The following is a 15,298-nucleotide window of genomic DNA, read 5'->3' on the forward strand; positions in this document are numbered from 1 at the left end:
AGGCCAAGAACCTGGAAAATAGGGAATAAAAGAGGCCAGTTTGGCTGGAGCAGAGAGTGCAGGATGGAATTGGTCTGAGCAGTGAGAAGAGATGGAGAGGTGGGCAAGGCGCCTGGACATTCAGGGCTTGGTTAGTCAGGAAGTTTTGTCTAGGAAAATGGGAAGGTGTTTAAGTGGTTTAGGCTGGGAAGTGACAGGGTCACATTATGTTATGAAAAAGCGACTCTGCCTGTTGTGTTGAGATTAGAGAGGTGATAAGGGGGATACGTGTAAACCACAAGAAGACCAGGCCAGGAGTTTCTCCACCCTCACTCCCCAGGTGAAGGTAGCCTAGACTAGTGTGGTGATGGAGGAGACAGAGGAGGACAGACTCAAGGACAATTTGCACGGCAAAAACCAGTAGGATTCGCTGATGGATGGAATACAGGAGGGGAGAGGTAGGGCTATAGCTTAGTTTTCTTATACAAGATGGATTCAGTTGCAATGACATTGTTAATTGAAACTGACTTTAAATAATGACACGACCTACTTAGGCAAACATTTGCCTCAGATAAAATGTCAACTTTATTACAGTTTTTAGCTGGATGGACAGCACGGCTCTACTTCCTATCTCTTGGTGTCTCTTAATGTTGTTAACAAAAGGTTTTTCTCTTCTGAAAGGCTTATTTCAGTGGAAGTCCATCTGCAAAACCTGTTCTAAATTTAAGTTAGAAAATAACTACAAGTGCCATTGACACGCTCATTATTGTTTTTGAGAGTGACCTAAGGCCGCCTCTGGGGGATCTGGGGACTGCCTTGTGAAGCCTGCGCGTCTGCACCGGGTGCCCTGCCTGGCGGCAGCGCCAAACCTGCAGTCCTAAGAGCGGGTTCGCTCGGGCCCCCAGGGGGTGTGTTTCCTGCCGCTTTAACCTGCTAGGGGCGGTTCCAGTTGCCAGGAAATGAGCGCTTTTCAGGATTCCGGGCCGGTGCTTTGAAAGAGAGGCGGAGGGGTGGCGGGATTTCCCGGTTCTTGCCTCACTGGTCCATCCGCCAGCGGCCCCTGACAAGGTTGTGCCCTTGAGGTGGACGGGCCCTTTAAGGCCCGCGCCTGCGCTTTGGGCTCTCAGCCGGGCGACCTGGAGGAGCCCGCGGGCTGCGGGAGGGGCCGGGCGGCGGTTGAGACGGCGGTGCCCGGAGGCGTAGATGCGGGTCCCCGGGCGCTGGAGTTTCTGAGTGAGCGCGATGCTTTTGTCAACGGCAGAAGGGCGACCTGCGGAGCCAGGAGCAGGCGGGGGCGCTGCCGGGCGGCGGCCATCTCCACGGGAAGTTAACGTTTCCGGTGAAGTCCGCCCAGCGGTTCCGAGGTGAGGGCGCCAAGCCTGACCCCGGTGAGTCCGGGCCGCGTGGGTGCACGGCAGGGTCGCGGCGCGTCTGGCGGGGGCCCAGCAAGTGTTGCCGCGCGAGCGGGGCGGGCGCCGGGGCCCGTTTCCTGCGCTCGATTCTTCTCCCGCCGCTGGCGCCCGCCCTCCTCTCGTGGGCGCGGGGTAAGAAACTCGCGGGGTGTCTTCCTGTGGCATCCCAGGGGGTGCAGGGACGGAGCAGCTTCGGGGGCAGGTCCTCGTAAATCCTGTGGAGGGCGCTGACCCTGCGCCCCAGCTTCGAGGTCAGAAATCGGTTCCCTCTGGGGACCTGCGGGGCGAGAGCGCTCTGGCCCCTGACTTGCGAAGTTGCATCTTTATTGGGGTCCGGGATTCCGCGCCTGGCGCTGTCTCCAGCCTGGTGGCGGGCAAGCCTGGCGTGCCAGGTCCAGGATGCGCTAGAGGAGCGTTTGCAGCCGTCACTGAATCGCCTGAGGACTAGCGGGGCAAGCCTGAAATTAACCGCAGCGTTTGCAGTAGGTTGGATTGTGGTGCTGCTGTTTGTGCTCCAAAGCCTTGCTGTGATTTCCCTGTCTGTCTCTGTGTGTCTGTCTCTGTGTGTCTGTCTGTCTGTCTCTGTGTGTCTGTCTGTCTCTGTCTGTCTCTGTGTGTCTGTCTGTCTCTGTGTGTCTGTCTGTCTGTCTGTCTCTGTCTCTCTGTCTGTCTGTCTCTGTGTGTCTGTCTGTCTCTGTCTCTCTGTCTGTCTGTCTCTGTGTGTCTGTCTGTCTGTGGGGCCTCTTAGATGATCTCATTTGGCATCCTCTCACCCAGGAGTCAAGCAGGACTTTTGGAATGGTTTCCTCGCTTTCCTGCTGTGTTTTGCTGGTAAAGCTGCTTCCGACGGGAAGTCTTTTCCTGCAGTGCCATCTTTTCTTCGGGTTACAGTGTTGTCCATCCTTTCTTTGCGGAAGGAATGACTCCCAGGGCTGGAGGAAGTTAAAGTGATCTGCTGGTAGTTTTTAATCTCTGTTCTGAGGTGATATGCGTCAGTTGCTTTCTTTTTGTTTTTATATTTTCCTAGTAAAATTTCACCAGTGAACCTGAAGCTTTTTTTTTTTTTTTTTTTTGATTCTAAAATTCTAGCTTTAAGAGTTCTGAGAACTTTGTGTCAAAGAAATCTTCGAAAAGTTCTTGACGTACACAGGAGAAGTTCACAATTTTAAATGTGCAGGTGTTGCGGGCGCAGTGGATCACACCTGTAATCCCAGCATTTTGGGAGGTCAAGATGGTCAGACCACTTGAGCCCAGCAGTTCCAGACCAGCCTGGGCAATGTGGCAAAACCCCATCTCTACTAAAAATACAAAAATTAGCTGTGTGTGGTGGTGTGTGCCTGTAGTCCTGGCTACCCGGGAGGCTGATGCGGGAGGATCACTAGAGCCCAAAAGGTTGAGATTGCAGTGAGCCGTGATCATGCCATTGCACTCTGGCCTGGATGGCAGAGGTTGGGCATGGTGGCTCATTCCTGTAATCCCAGCATTTTGGGAGGCTGAGGCAGGTGGATCACCTGAGGTCGGAAGTTTGAGACCAGCCTGGCCAACATGGTGAAACCATGTCTCTTAAAAAAAAAAAAAAAAAAAAAAAAAAAAAGTACAGGTAATGAATTTTTACTAAGTGAACCACCACAGATCAAGAAATAGAACATTACTAGATTGGGGTTTATATGTAGGAGTGGCATTGTTGGTTTTAGAGGTACATGAATGATAAAACTTTAGTATCAGATATTGTTGAACATTTTCCCGAAGTGGTTGTGCCATTTAGCAGGGACTGTTCCGGTTTCCCCACATCCTTGCTGATGCTTGTCAGTTCAAAATTATTTTGCCATTCAAGTAGAGGTGCAGTAATAGATCAGTGTGGTTTCATTTTGCATTTTCCTGGTATTGCGATTGAGTATTTTTGATCATCATTTATATGTCCTCTTTTGTGAAGTGTCTGCTCAATCTTTGTATCCTGTTTTCATTGATATGCTGTTCTGTTGATTTGTAATACTTTATTCTGGATATGTGTCCTTTCTAGAATATATATGTATGGCATTTCTCTTTTTTCAAACTGTAGCTTGCCTTTTCACTCTTTTAACGGTGTTTTTACATGAATGGAGATTCTCTAGTTGTTTTTTTTCTTTTTGAGACAGGATCTCACTCTGTTGTCCAGGCTGAGTGCAGTGGCAGAATCACAGCTCAGAGCAACCTGGACCTCCCAAGGCTCAGGTGATCCTCCTGCCTGAGCCCCCAAGTAGCTGGGACCTACAGGGGAGCACCATTATGCTCAGCTCTTTTTTTGTACTTTTAGTAGAGATGAGGTTTTGCCACGTTGCATAGGCTGGTCTGGAATTCCTCAGCTTAAGTGATACACTTCCTTGGCCTCCCAAAGTATTGAGATTACAGGCGTGAGCCACTGCACCCAGGCTGAGTTTCTTAATTTTAATAAAATTATACTTGATCAATCTTTTCCTTTATAGTGACTGCTTTTTGTGTCCTGTTTAAGAAATCAATGCCTAACGTAAGAATACGAACACATCTGTGTTAACCTTATAGCAATTTTATTTTAGTTTATGCATTTATTTTTCAGACAGGGTCTCACTCTGCTGCCCAGCCTGGAGTGTGGTGGCATGATCTCAGCTCACTGCAGCCTCTACCTGCTGGCTCAAGTGATCCTCTCACCTCAGCCTCTTGAGTAGCTGTGACTATAGACATGTGCCACCATTGTCTGGCTAATTTTTGTATTTTATGTAGAGATGAGGATTCAATATGTTTCCCAGGTTGGTCTCAAACTCTTGGGCTCAAATAGTCTGCCTGCCTCAGCCTCCCAGAGTGCTGGGAGGTTTGAGCCACCGCACCTGGTCATGATTCACTTTTTACTACATGGATGTGACTGCTTGATCCAGCACCATGTATTGAAAAGACCATCCTTGCCCTTCTGTACTGTAGGGCACTTTTTTTTCATAAATTGGATGGCTGTATGGTCATCTGATTTATGAAGTTAGTGTGTGTCTGTTTCTGGACCAACCTGGGCAACATAGTGAGATCCCATCTTTACAAAATAAAATAAATAAATGATTTGTAAAAGTGGGTAGAGCAGATGGAGTCATAGGTGATAATTTATAAATGATTGTCAATTTCTTGGCTACATACAGGTGTTGGTAAGTCAGATCTGTTGGACGTTCAGGCAAAATGCATTAAGTGAATTATATGGTGTTCAGAATGATTGCTAGACGTTCATTGTGACTTGAATTAGATGTTATTTGGGCCTCACAGAGCTACAGTTTTGACTTTTATTTATTTGTCTTTTAAAAATGTTTACAATCTTCCTGTCAAGGCAGTAACTCTTTTCTACTTAATTGTCCTTACGTGTCCTTAATTACCAGGAAAACTTTAGGGATCATACCTAAACAAGTGTTAAGCCATTTAAAGGGCTGATGTGATGTGATGTAGACAATAGTATTCTACATAGTAGTTTCAGGACTACATTGATTAAATTGCTTCTTTTTCCTTAAAAATCTTTTTTTCTCTTGAGACAGGGTCTCGCTCTGTCGCCCAGGCTGGAGTGCAGTGGTGTGGTCTGATCATGGCTCACTGTAGCTTTGAGCTCTCAGGCTTAAGCAGTCCTCCCACCTCAGCCTCCTTAGTAGCTGGGACTACAGGCATGCACCACCAGGCCCGGCTCTTTTTTTATTTTTTGTATACAGTGCCTTCCTTCCTATGGTGCCCAGACTGGTTTCAAACTCCTGGGCTCAAATGATCCTCCCACCTTGGCATCCCAAAGTGTTGGTGTTAAAGTTGTGAGCCGTCACACCTGGCCATTTTAGTTTAATAATTTTTATATATTTCTAGTTTAAAATATTTACTAAAATCTATTATTTATGAATATGGTATTCATTATTGTTATGATTATTTTGCATGTGTTTAATTTCATTTTCAGTATAAGCTCTTGGAAATTGGAAATCTTATCCCTTATTCACTACTGTATTCTCAGTACTTGACCTTGCCTGGTATGAAACAGGATATTGAATGAATATTTGTTAGATGAATGAATGAACATACTGATACCACATCCGACAATTGTCCAAGTATCACAGCTTGCACCGTCTAACAAATCAAATAGCTTGTATAGAGCAGAGCCACAGTCAACCTGCCACAAAAGGAAATGTCAGTGAAAATCCACCTTTGTACGTGTAGCTGCTGAGATTCGGGGGCTTTTGTTACTGCAGCATGAACTAGCAAAGCTCAGTGAGACAGCAGATAGAATATCCATGTATAAATAGACCAGACAGAGCAGGAGATGAGCTCCAAAGATAGTTCAATCAGCATTAACTAACCACACCCACACTCTCCTCCTAACAGAGAGAAAGGATTCCTGTTCACTGAGATCTGCCTCAAATAGTACTTTGTGAAAAGTAAGCACTTTCTCTGGCTACTCAAGCAATCAGTCAGGACTCTTTTTTCCTGCCCCCCAGGGTGGAGTGTGGTGGTGCCATCATAGCTACTGTAACCTCTAACTCAAGGCTCAAGGAATCCTCCTGCCTCAGCCTCCAGAGTAGCTGAGACTACAAGTGTGCGCCACCATGCTCGGCTGATTTTTAATTTTTTATTTTCAGAGACAGGGACTTACTGTGTTTCCCAGGCTGCTCAGGACTGTTGATTACATATGACAGAAACCACTCTAGTCCCGCCCCCTTTCAATCTGCTCCTTTCTCCCTCTTCCCAGTCTCAATAAGTGGCGGTTCCATCCTTAAAGTTGCCCAAGTGCTGAATCTCAATGTTAACCTTGATTTCTGTCTATTATGTCATAGCCAATATGAAGGCAAAGCATGTCCAGACCCAGGCGAAGGTTCCTGCTGACCCAGGCTCTCACCGGCACGTTGTCCTTTACTGTCCTCCTGAGGGTGTCTGGAGCTTCAGTGCTGTGTGCTCTCAGCCTCCATGCTGGAGTACCACCGACTCCCGCTGTCCAGGACTTGCAGTGGACTCTCCGAGGCACTGATGTAGAATCTTCCCCATTCGCGGCACCAAGAGCAGCCTCACATGGTGTGGGCTGACATGAAGAGCTGCCAGATCCAACAGGTAAAAATCATGAGGTCAGAGAGTCCTCTCTCTATTATGACTCAAATGCAAAAAGAAGATGCCATGGACCCTAAACATTGCAGCATGACCAGCATGTGCCACCACGACCTGCAGCGCGTGGTCAGGTGGAAGTTATTTGACTTCAGGAGAGGACAGTGTTCTCTTCAGGCCTTTTCCTCAGTGGCTGGATCTGTGTTCCTCTCCTCTCTCTTCCCCTCTAACCCCCAGTCTCCATCCCCATTTCTCTCTCTCTTTCCACCCTGCTTTCTCCTCTTCAGCTTTCATGGTATTCCCGTCCACCCGCATTTCCCAGGGGGCCCCTGCACCATCCTGGGTGGGGAGATGTGTGTGGATTTAGGTGGTGCCCTCTAGATGTGTCCAGGATGGGGAAACATGGCTCAGCTGCCAGTATAATGGTTCAGAGAGTGGCCACTTTTGAAGGCCTTTCACAGCTCCCATCCTAGAATCGTGTAGGACTTAAAACTGATGGGCCACAGTGGAATTCTTGGTTCCTCAGGACCTTGTAGTGGACACCTTCTTTCACTGAGCATTCACATGGTGGCTATTAGTTGCCAGGCCCTGCTCTGGGCTAGGGGCACCATAATGAGTAAATATCAGGTCACTACCCCATGGAATCCACCACTGCAGGCATCAAGAGGGGAAGAAAGAAAGCAGCGTGGCCTGTTTGTGTCCTTCTCAGGTGGTCACCTGCCAGGTCCTGGGGGAGTGGGAGCCGGTGCAAGGAGAGAAGCCCAGTGGGCAAGGCAAAGGGATGATGTCAGACCCAGGGGCTGAGACCCCCACCTGCAGCCACGCAGCTTCTGGGGTGGACAAGGAGTAGCAGGGAAGGTCATGGCCTGGTATTCTGGGGTCCACTGTCTTATGTCATTCCTGTGGGTGCCAGAATTTTTCCAAAGGGAGGACTCAGTGTCACTGGAAACAGGCCAGAGACAGAATGTGTTTCAGAAAAGGAGGAAGGAATTGTACATCATGGTCACAGAATATGATTTTATAGTAGTGCGTGTCTCTCTAATAACTAGTTAGCATGTTCCTGTTAATGGAAAATATTGGTGGTGTAAGTCCCTCTGGATCTTCTCATCATTGTGTAAGTTCATTTGTTCCCCCCTCCCTCCCCTCTTTCCTCCCTCCCCTCCTTCCTTTCTCCCCTTCTTCCTTCCTTCCTTCTTTCCTTCTTGCCTCCCTCCCTTCCTTCCTTCCTTCCTTCCTTCCTTCCTTCCTTCCTTCCTTCTTTCCTTTCATGCCTGTTTCTTTTCTTTCTTTCCTTCCTTCCTTCCTTCCTCCCTCCCTCCCTCCCTGCCTTCCATCCTTCTCTTTTCTTTTTCTTTCTCTCTCTTTCTTTCTTTTAAACTTTTTGAATAGACCACACTGTACTGAAACCCACATTATTTACCAAAATCTCTGGAGCTACTTCTGTCTTTCAGGCAGGGAAGTCATCCCGTATCCCTCAGCCCCTCCCAGCCTCCTTCTCTTTTGATTTGTGGGTGCCCCTGGGGCAGCTGCTGAGTCTCAGGTGTTTGTAGTCTTCATTAAGTTCTGCCCACCTGGATGGTTTGTCCCTGTCCTTACCAGACACTTGCATTATCTAGATCACTGAGGTTGCTTCCGTCTAACTGATCTGCTATCTGTATTCCAAGGGCACCCCAGCAATAGAGGCAAAAGGCACAGGCATCGAAATCTCCAGCTGCTCTGACTCTAGGTTGGTGCACTTCTATGCCAAGTACTAAGCACACAAGAACCGGATGCCACCAAAACCTGATTTGGGTCTGCTGCCTCCTAATTTCAAAAAACTTAATAGACATTATTTTTTAGAGCAGTTCTCGGTTTACAGATAAATTGAGTAGATAGTACAGAGAGTTCTCCCAGGGTCCCCTGACTTCCAGCACACAATTTTCCAATTAGTATGTCATATGAGTGTGGTCCATCTGTTACAATTGACCAACCAATATTGATACATCATTAGTAACTAAAGTTCATAGTGGACATTAGAGTTCATTCTTTGAGTTTTCACAGATTGAGTTTTGGCAATTACATAATGTCATGAATCCCCAATACGGCATCATGCAAAATAGTTTCACTGCTGAAGATACCCTGTGCTTCACCATTTCATGCCTCCTCTCCTCCACCCCTGACAACCACTCATCATTTCACTGTTTCTATCTTTTTGACTTTTCAAGAATGTCCTACAGTTGGAATCATAGAGTATATAGGTTTCCCGACTGGCTTCTTGCTCACATGATGGACTTAAACTTCCTCCATGTGTTTGTGGCTTGATGGCTCATTTTAAAAAATCACTGAATTAGATTTCATTGTATGGCTACAGCACAGTGTATTTATTCATTCACTTGGTGAAAGACATCTTGGTTCTTCCAAGTTTTGACACCGATGAATAAAATTGCTCTAAGTACTCACGTGCAGGATTTTGAGTGAACTTCAGTTTTCCCAAGTGACTGTACATTTTGATTTTCACTAGCTATGGAGAGTTCTGGCTGCTCCTCATCTTTGACAGCATTCAGTGTGTTTCCCTTTTTGCATTTTAGCCATTCTAATAGGTTTCCAGTGATAGCTCGTTGTTTTAATGTGCAATTCCCCAATGAGCAATGATTTTGAGCATTTTCTATATGCCTATGCGCCATCTGCGTATTTTTTTGGTGTGCTCAGATCTTTCACATGTTGTTGTTATTTGTTTGCCTTGTGTTGTTCAGTTCTCAGAATTCTTCATATATTTTGGACAGCAGCATTTTATCAGATTATTTTGTAAATATTTTCTCCCCGTCTTTGACTTGCTTTTTCCATTATCTTCACAGTGTCTTTCACAGGCAGAAGGTTTTCATTTTCCAGAGGCTCAACTTTATATTTTTCATTTGTGGATTGTGCTTTTGAGTGTTGTATCTAAGAAGTCATCCTCGAACCCAAGTTCCCAAGCTCTTCTCCTGTGTGATCTCCTGGGATTCTCATGGTTTTGCACCTTACATTTAGGTGTAAGATTCACTTTATGAAGGGCATAACATGCACACCTAGATTGATTGATTGATTGATTGGTTTTGCATTTGGTTGTCTAGCTGTTCTAGCACCATTGTTTGGAAAGGCTATCCTTGCTGTTTTAAATGTCTTTAAACCTTTATGAAAGATCCGTGGACTGGATGTAGGCCAGTTTCTGGGCTCTGTGTTCTTTTCCATAGATCTTATTTCTGTGTTTTTCCTCTTTTCACCAACTTCATGCTGTTTTGGTTTCTGTAGCTTTCTGGTAAGTTCTGAAGTTGGTAGTATCAACTTGAGGGTTTTTTTTCTGAACTTCATCATGACAACCTGATTGAAAGTGTTGTAGTCAAACTTGGTAATGTGTGAGATTCCCCCTTAGTTTGGTCTTCAAGGAGTTTTTAATGCTCAAGGCAGGCCACCCTCAGCTGCTGGTAATCTGTGAATATCATTTAAGTGCTCCTCCCAGTGGCTGGCCCCAGTAGCTTCTCTTCCTGGTGAGCTGTGACTCTTCGTGGGTTAGTCTGTCTCTCAGTTTTAGGGTGGCAGTTTTCCCTGTGACCTCACTTCTCTGGTCCAGCCTAGAAGAGCTGACTTTCAGTTTGTTCAGCTTTTCTCTAGCTGTCAGGATGAGTGATGACTACCTAGCTCTTTCCATGTTGGAGTGGAAACCCAGAAGTTCATTTAAAGAGTTACTTGTAATAAAAGTCACCCATTGTCAGTGTACAGCTTAATCATTTAGGTTGATTTATAGAATTGTGCAGCCATCAGCAGAGTTCTATTTCACTACATTTTTGGCTTCCCCAAATTCCCTTGAGCCTCTTTGTAATCATTTCCTAATCCCTAGTCCCCGTGATCAGATCTGAATAGAATAAATATTTGGATAACCGACTTCATTGTATTTACATTTTCCTGTGTTTGGGACTTTATATAGTGGACTGTTGTCTTCCTTTTCTGACTAATGGAGAAGAGGTTGCATTCTAGGGATGTTTTTGGGGAAACATAACAGTACTCCTGTTTATGGCTCTCTTTGAATTGGTGCATCTTTGCTGTACTATTAGCTCAATTTATCCGAATTATTAGCTCAATTTACCTAGAATTTTTCTAAAAACCAAAGTTCATTAAATTTTATTAAAGTTAGGATGCAACAGCCCCAGATCAAAATTGTGGTGGCATCCTGTTACTATGTGGTTAATACTTGACCTCGGGGCTGCCGTAGCAGTGGATGCTCTTCAGGTCAGTGTGGATTAGAGGGAATAACCATGCTTGGAGAAGGGTTAGAGATGTCCGTTCTTACATTAAACCGTTCTGCCCTAGGTCAGGTGCCAGAGTAAGTGATTCTTGCCAGTATATGAGGCAGTGCTACTTACAGTGGAGAAAGTTCCTCTGCACTTTCAGTTGAGGAGGGTCTCTATGTGATGTATTTACTGGGTGTTTAATTTTCTCTACACTGTATTAAGCACTTGGGGTTCAGATAGTAGTTTCCCCAAGGAACAGAAGCCCATGAGAAAGAAAACAAAGACATGATTTCAAGAAAATATAGTAGTTCTCCAAAAGTGGGGTGTCATGGCAGCCTAGAGGATGGGAGTGTAGGTGAATACATTGCTCCTAAGGACAAGGGGAACCATAAGAGGGATTCTTCAGAGCAGTCCCATTTTTCCTCCAGTGTCCCACAGAAGAAGATCCTGGGGCATGACTGGTGTAGAGCAGGGGTCGACAGGTATAGGAGGGGCACTTGCTGCATCTTGGGAGAAATTATAGCATCCCTGGTAGGACATTTTGGAGAGGAATGTCAGTGATGGGATTGGATGTCTGTAGTCAGTTTTATTCTATCTTCAGTGAGCACTGCTGAGAACTTCCTTAGTGCCAGACCCTAAGCTGGGAATCATGAACACAGAGATGAGTAGAATACGATCTCAGCTTTCACAGAACTCTCAGTCTAGTGACTAGTGAGATATGAGAAGTGTAGTGACTTCATTAGAGCAAGTGGCTCATGCTGCATGGAGATGACCTCAGTGGATGGCCTGGTCCCCCTACTGGTTGTTACCAACAGCTGGATGACTTGCTCTGGGCTAGTGACCCTGGACTTCTGCCAGGTGTCAGCAACTTAGGTACAAGCAACATCTCAGTTTCCTGTTGGGTCAAAACAGTTAACACTGCCAAGGTGATCAGAGGACACTAGTGACATCAGTAGCTACTGATGAGGTCCTGGCCAGCTAGGGAAATAAAGATGTAAGTTTACCAGTGATTCTAAATTTATTCTTAACATAATGAGCAGAGATATCTGTCTTCTAAGTTAAATACTTTTTAGACTTCAAGATTCACCCATGTTCAAAATAACATATATATCAGCCATATCACTGCCCTAAGATGATATCTCTCTGTCCTTACCAGAAGCCTGCACTATCTGGAGCACTGCGTCTATCTCAGGCTAACTAATCTGCTCTCTGGATTCCAGGGACACCCACAGAGCCAGTGGTTGAAGGCACGGGCGTTGATGTCTCCAACTGTTCTGACTCCAGCTTGGTTCACCTCAACGCCCAGTATTACCCACACAGTAACAGGATGCCGCCACAATTTTGATTTGGGGCTTTTGCATCCTAACTTTAATAAAATGTAATGGACTTTTTTTTTTTAGAATAATTCTAGGTTTACAGATAAATTGAGCTGATAGTACAGGGAATTTCCCTATTCTCTCTGGTCCCCTAGCACACAATTTCCTCTATCATTAGTATCGTGCCTTAGTGTGATACATGTTTACAACTGATTAATCAATATTGATACATTATAATTAACTAAACTCCATAGTTTACATTAGGGTTCATTCTTTGAGTTTTACAGTTCTATGGGGCTTGACAGTTACCATGTCCAGAATCCCCAGTACAGTATCACACAGAAGAGTTTCACTGCTGAGAACCTCCTTGTGTTCAGCCAATTCACCCTCCTTCACGCTTGGCAGTCACTGATCATTTCACTGTCTCTACCATTTTGACTTTCCTGGAATGTCCTAGTGTTGGAATCATAGTGTGTAGAGTCTTTAGACTAGTTTCTTCCTAGCATTATGTATTTAAAGTTCCTCCATGTCTTCTCATGGCCTGATAGCTCATTGCATTTATCACTGAATCACATTCTCTTGTACAGCTATACCACGGTTCGTTTAGCCATTCACTTAGTGAAGGATGTTTTGGTTACTTTCAGTTTTTAATAAGTATGAGTAAAACTGTTGTAAATACTTGGATGCAAGCTTTTGAGTGAACATGTTTTTACATTACTTTGGTAAGTATCGAAAACTGCTATTTTCGGGATTATATGGTAAGGCTGTGTTTAGCTTTTTTTTTCTTTTAAGAAAAAAATAACGTGCCAAACAGTTTTCCAAAGTGACTAGCATTTTGCATTTCCACTAGCAGTGACTGAGAGTCCCCGTTGCTCTGCATCTTTGCCAGCCTATGGTATTGTCACTTGTTTGGATTTGAGCCTTCCTATTAGGTGTATATTATAGTGTAGTGGCATCTCATTGGTTTAATACGCAATTTCCTAGTGTCACATGATTTCGAGCATCTTTTTTATATGCTTATTTTCCATCCATGTGTCTTTTCTGGTGAAGTATCCAGATCTTTTGCCCATTTCTAAATTGGGTTTTTTGCTTTTTTATTATTGAGTTTTAAGAGTCCTTTATATATTTGGACACCAGCCTTTCATCAGATCTGTATTTTGCCAATTTTTTTCCCAGCAGTGGAATAAGTCCACTTGCTTATTCATTTTCTTAACAGTGTCTTTCACAGAGCAGAAGTTTTTTAATTTTTATGAAGTTCAACTTATCAATTTTTTCTTTCCTGGATTGTGCTTTTGGCATCGTATCTGAGAAGTCATCACCAGACCCAAAGTCGCCCAGATTTTCCCCTATGTGGTCATCCAGGAGTCTTAGAGTTTTGCACCTCACATTCAGGTGTAAGATCCGTTTTGTGGAAGGTGTAAAATCTGTGCCTAGATTTATTTATTTTTCACATGTGGATGTCTAGTCATTCTAGCGTCATTTGTTGAAAAGTCTATCCTTTCCCTGTTAAACTGCCTTTGTGCCTTCCTCAAAGATCAGTTGAGTGTTTGTGTAGGTCTATTCCTGAACTCTGTATTGTTTCCTAGTGACCTGTTTGTGTTTTCTTTCTTCACCAGTTTCCACACTCTTTGGTTACTGTAGCTTTATAATTAGTACTGAAGTCGGCAGTGTCAGTTCTCTGGGGATTTTTTTGATCTTTACTATGAGAACCTGGTTGGGCTCCTGGTGGTAAAACTTAGAAAAGTGTGAGATCCCCACTAAGTCTGGTCCCCAAGGAGTTTTGAATGCTCAAGCCAGGCCACATCAGCTTCTAGTAATCTGTGAGTACCATTTAAATGCTCCTCCCAGTTGCTGGCTTCAGCAGCTTCTGTTCCCTGTATTTGCCTGTCTGTCTGGTTTTCAGCATGGCAATTTGCCCTGTGACCTCTCCGTTAGTCCCTCTAATAAGGATTGATAATTTTTGGTTTGCTCAGATTTCTTCTTGTTGTGAGGATGAGAGGTGACCACCTACTTCCTTACAAGTTGGAGTAGAAACCAGGAATTTCATTTAACAAGTTACTTGTAATAAAAGTCACTAATTGCAAATGTAGAATTGAGTAATTTAAGTGGACATGTAGAATTTTGCAGGCATCACCTCAGTTCCCTCTTAGAATACATTTCTTCCCTCCCCAGATTCCACAGAGACTCTTTTCATTTTCCAATCCCTGGTCACCACGATGGAGCCTGAACAAAATAAAAATTTGGAAAACAGCATTACATTTAAGCTTTTATTAGATTGGAATTTTATATAATGGATCATTGTCTTACTCTTGTAGCAACTAGAGGAGATTTTTATTCTAAGGACTTCCTTTAGGGGAACTTAGTGCTAGTCCTGCTTATTGCTCTCCTGGAATTGGCTAATCTTGTCTGGTATCAGACAGTTGCTATTAAACCTTGTCTGGTGAGCATGAGTGAAAGACCTAAAAGAAAATCTTCTATTAGAAATGTAGATGACGAATTTCCAGATAATGTTATGCCGAGTTAAGTTTTTGTTTTGTTTTTTTTTTGAGGTGTTTTGCTCTTGTTGCTCAGGCTGGAGTGCAATGGCACGAACTCGGCTCACTGCAACCTCTGCCTCCTGGGTTCAAGCAATTCTCCTGCCTCAGCCTCCTGAGTAGCTTGGATTACAGGCATGCACCACCACACCAAGCTAATTTTGTATTTTTAGTAGAGATGGGGTTTCTCCATGTTGGTCAGGCTGGTCTTGAACTCACAACCTCAGGTGATCTGCCTGCCTTGGCCTCCCAAAGTTTTGAAATTGCAGGCATGAGCCACCATGCTGGAGTGCTATGTGCAATCTCAGCTCACTGCAACTTCTACCTCTAGAGTTCAAGTGATTCTTGTGCCTCTGCCTTTTGAGTTGCTGGGATTACAGGCATGCACCACCATGCCCACCTAATTTTGTATTTTTAGTAGAGACAGAGTTTTTCCATGTTGGTCAGGCTGGTCTTGAGCTCCCAATCTCAGGTGATCCAACCACCTTAGCATCCTAAAGTGCTGGGATTACATGTGTGAGCCACCACACCTGGCTGGGAGTTAAGTATTTTACCATCTTTTCTCTTTCAGAGATTGGGTTGGTAACATTGAAGAGACACTTCTCACCTGCCTGAAATGCCCTACGTTATCTTCAAGTTGCAAGGGCTCTGGAACAGCCCTTGCAGTGCTCCCATAAAGGTAAGCATCACATTTTACTGTAGTTCTTTGCTTTTTTCTTTTTTGTGCCTATAGGGATTCGCATACATGTATGTGAAAA

General features: G+C 44.6%; 1 protein-coding gene across 23 annotated transcripts in view; it reads left to right on the forward strand.

Moving 5' to 3' along the window:
• The first annotated feature begins 1,091 nt into the window (after positions 1–1,091).
• LOC100894999 (uncharacterized) overlaps positions 1,092–15,298 on the forward strand; it is a 36,847-nt gene continuing 22,640 nt past the window's right edge. For 13 of the 23 annotated variants that reach the window (XR_013529305.1, XR_013529306.1, XR_013529308.1 and 10 more), the window contains exons 1-3: positions 1,092–1,343; positions 6,185–6,455; positions 15,112–15,219. The gene's annotated coding sequence lies outside the window, so the exon portion shown is untranslated. Of the gene's footprint in view, positions 1,874–6,184; positions 6,456–15,111; positions 15,220–15,298 lie in introns of all 23 variants that reach the window. The other 10 variants (XR_013529307.1, XM_078355479.1, XM_078355478.1 and 7 more) reach the window with 2 other exon arrangements.

This window comes from Callithrix jacchus, chromosome 18, assembly GCF_049354715.1.
Source record: "Callithrix jacchus isolate 240 chromosome 18, calJac240_pri, whole genome shotgun sequence".
Taxonomy (NCBI): Eukaryota; Metazoa; Chordata; class Mammalia; order Primates; family Cebidae; genus Callithrix; species Callithrix jacchus.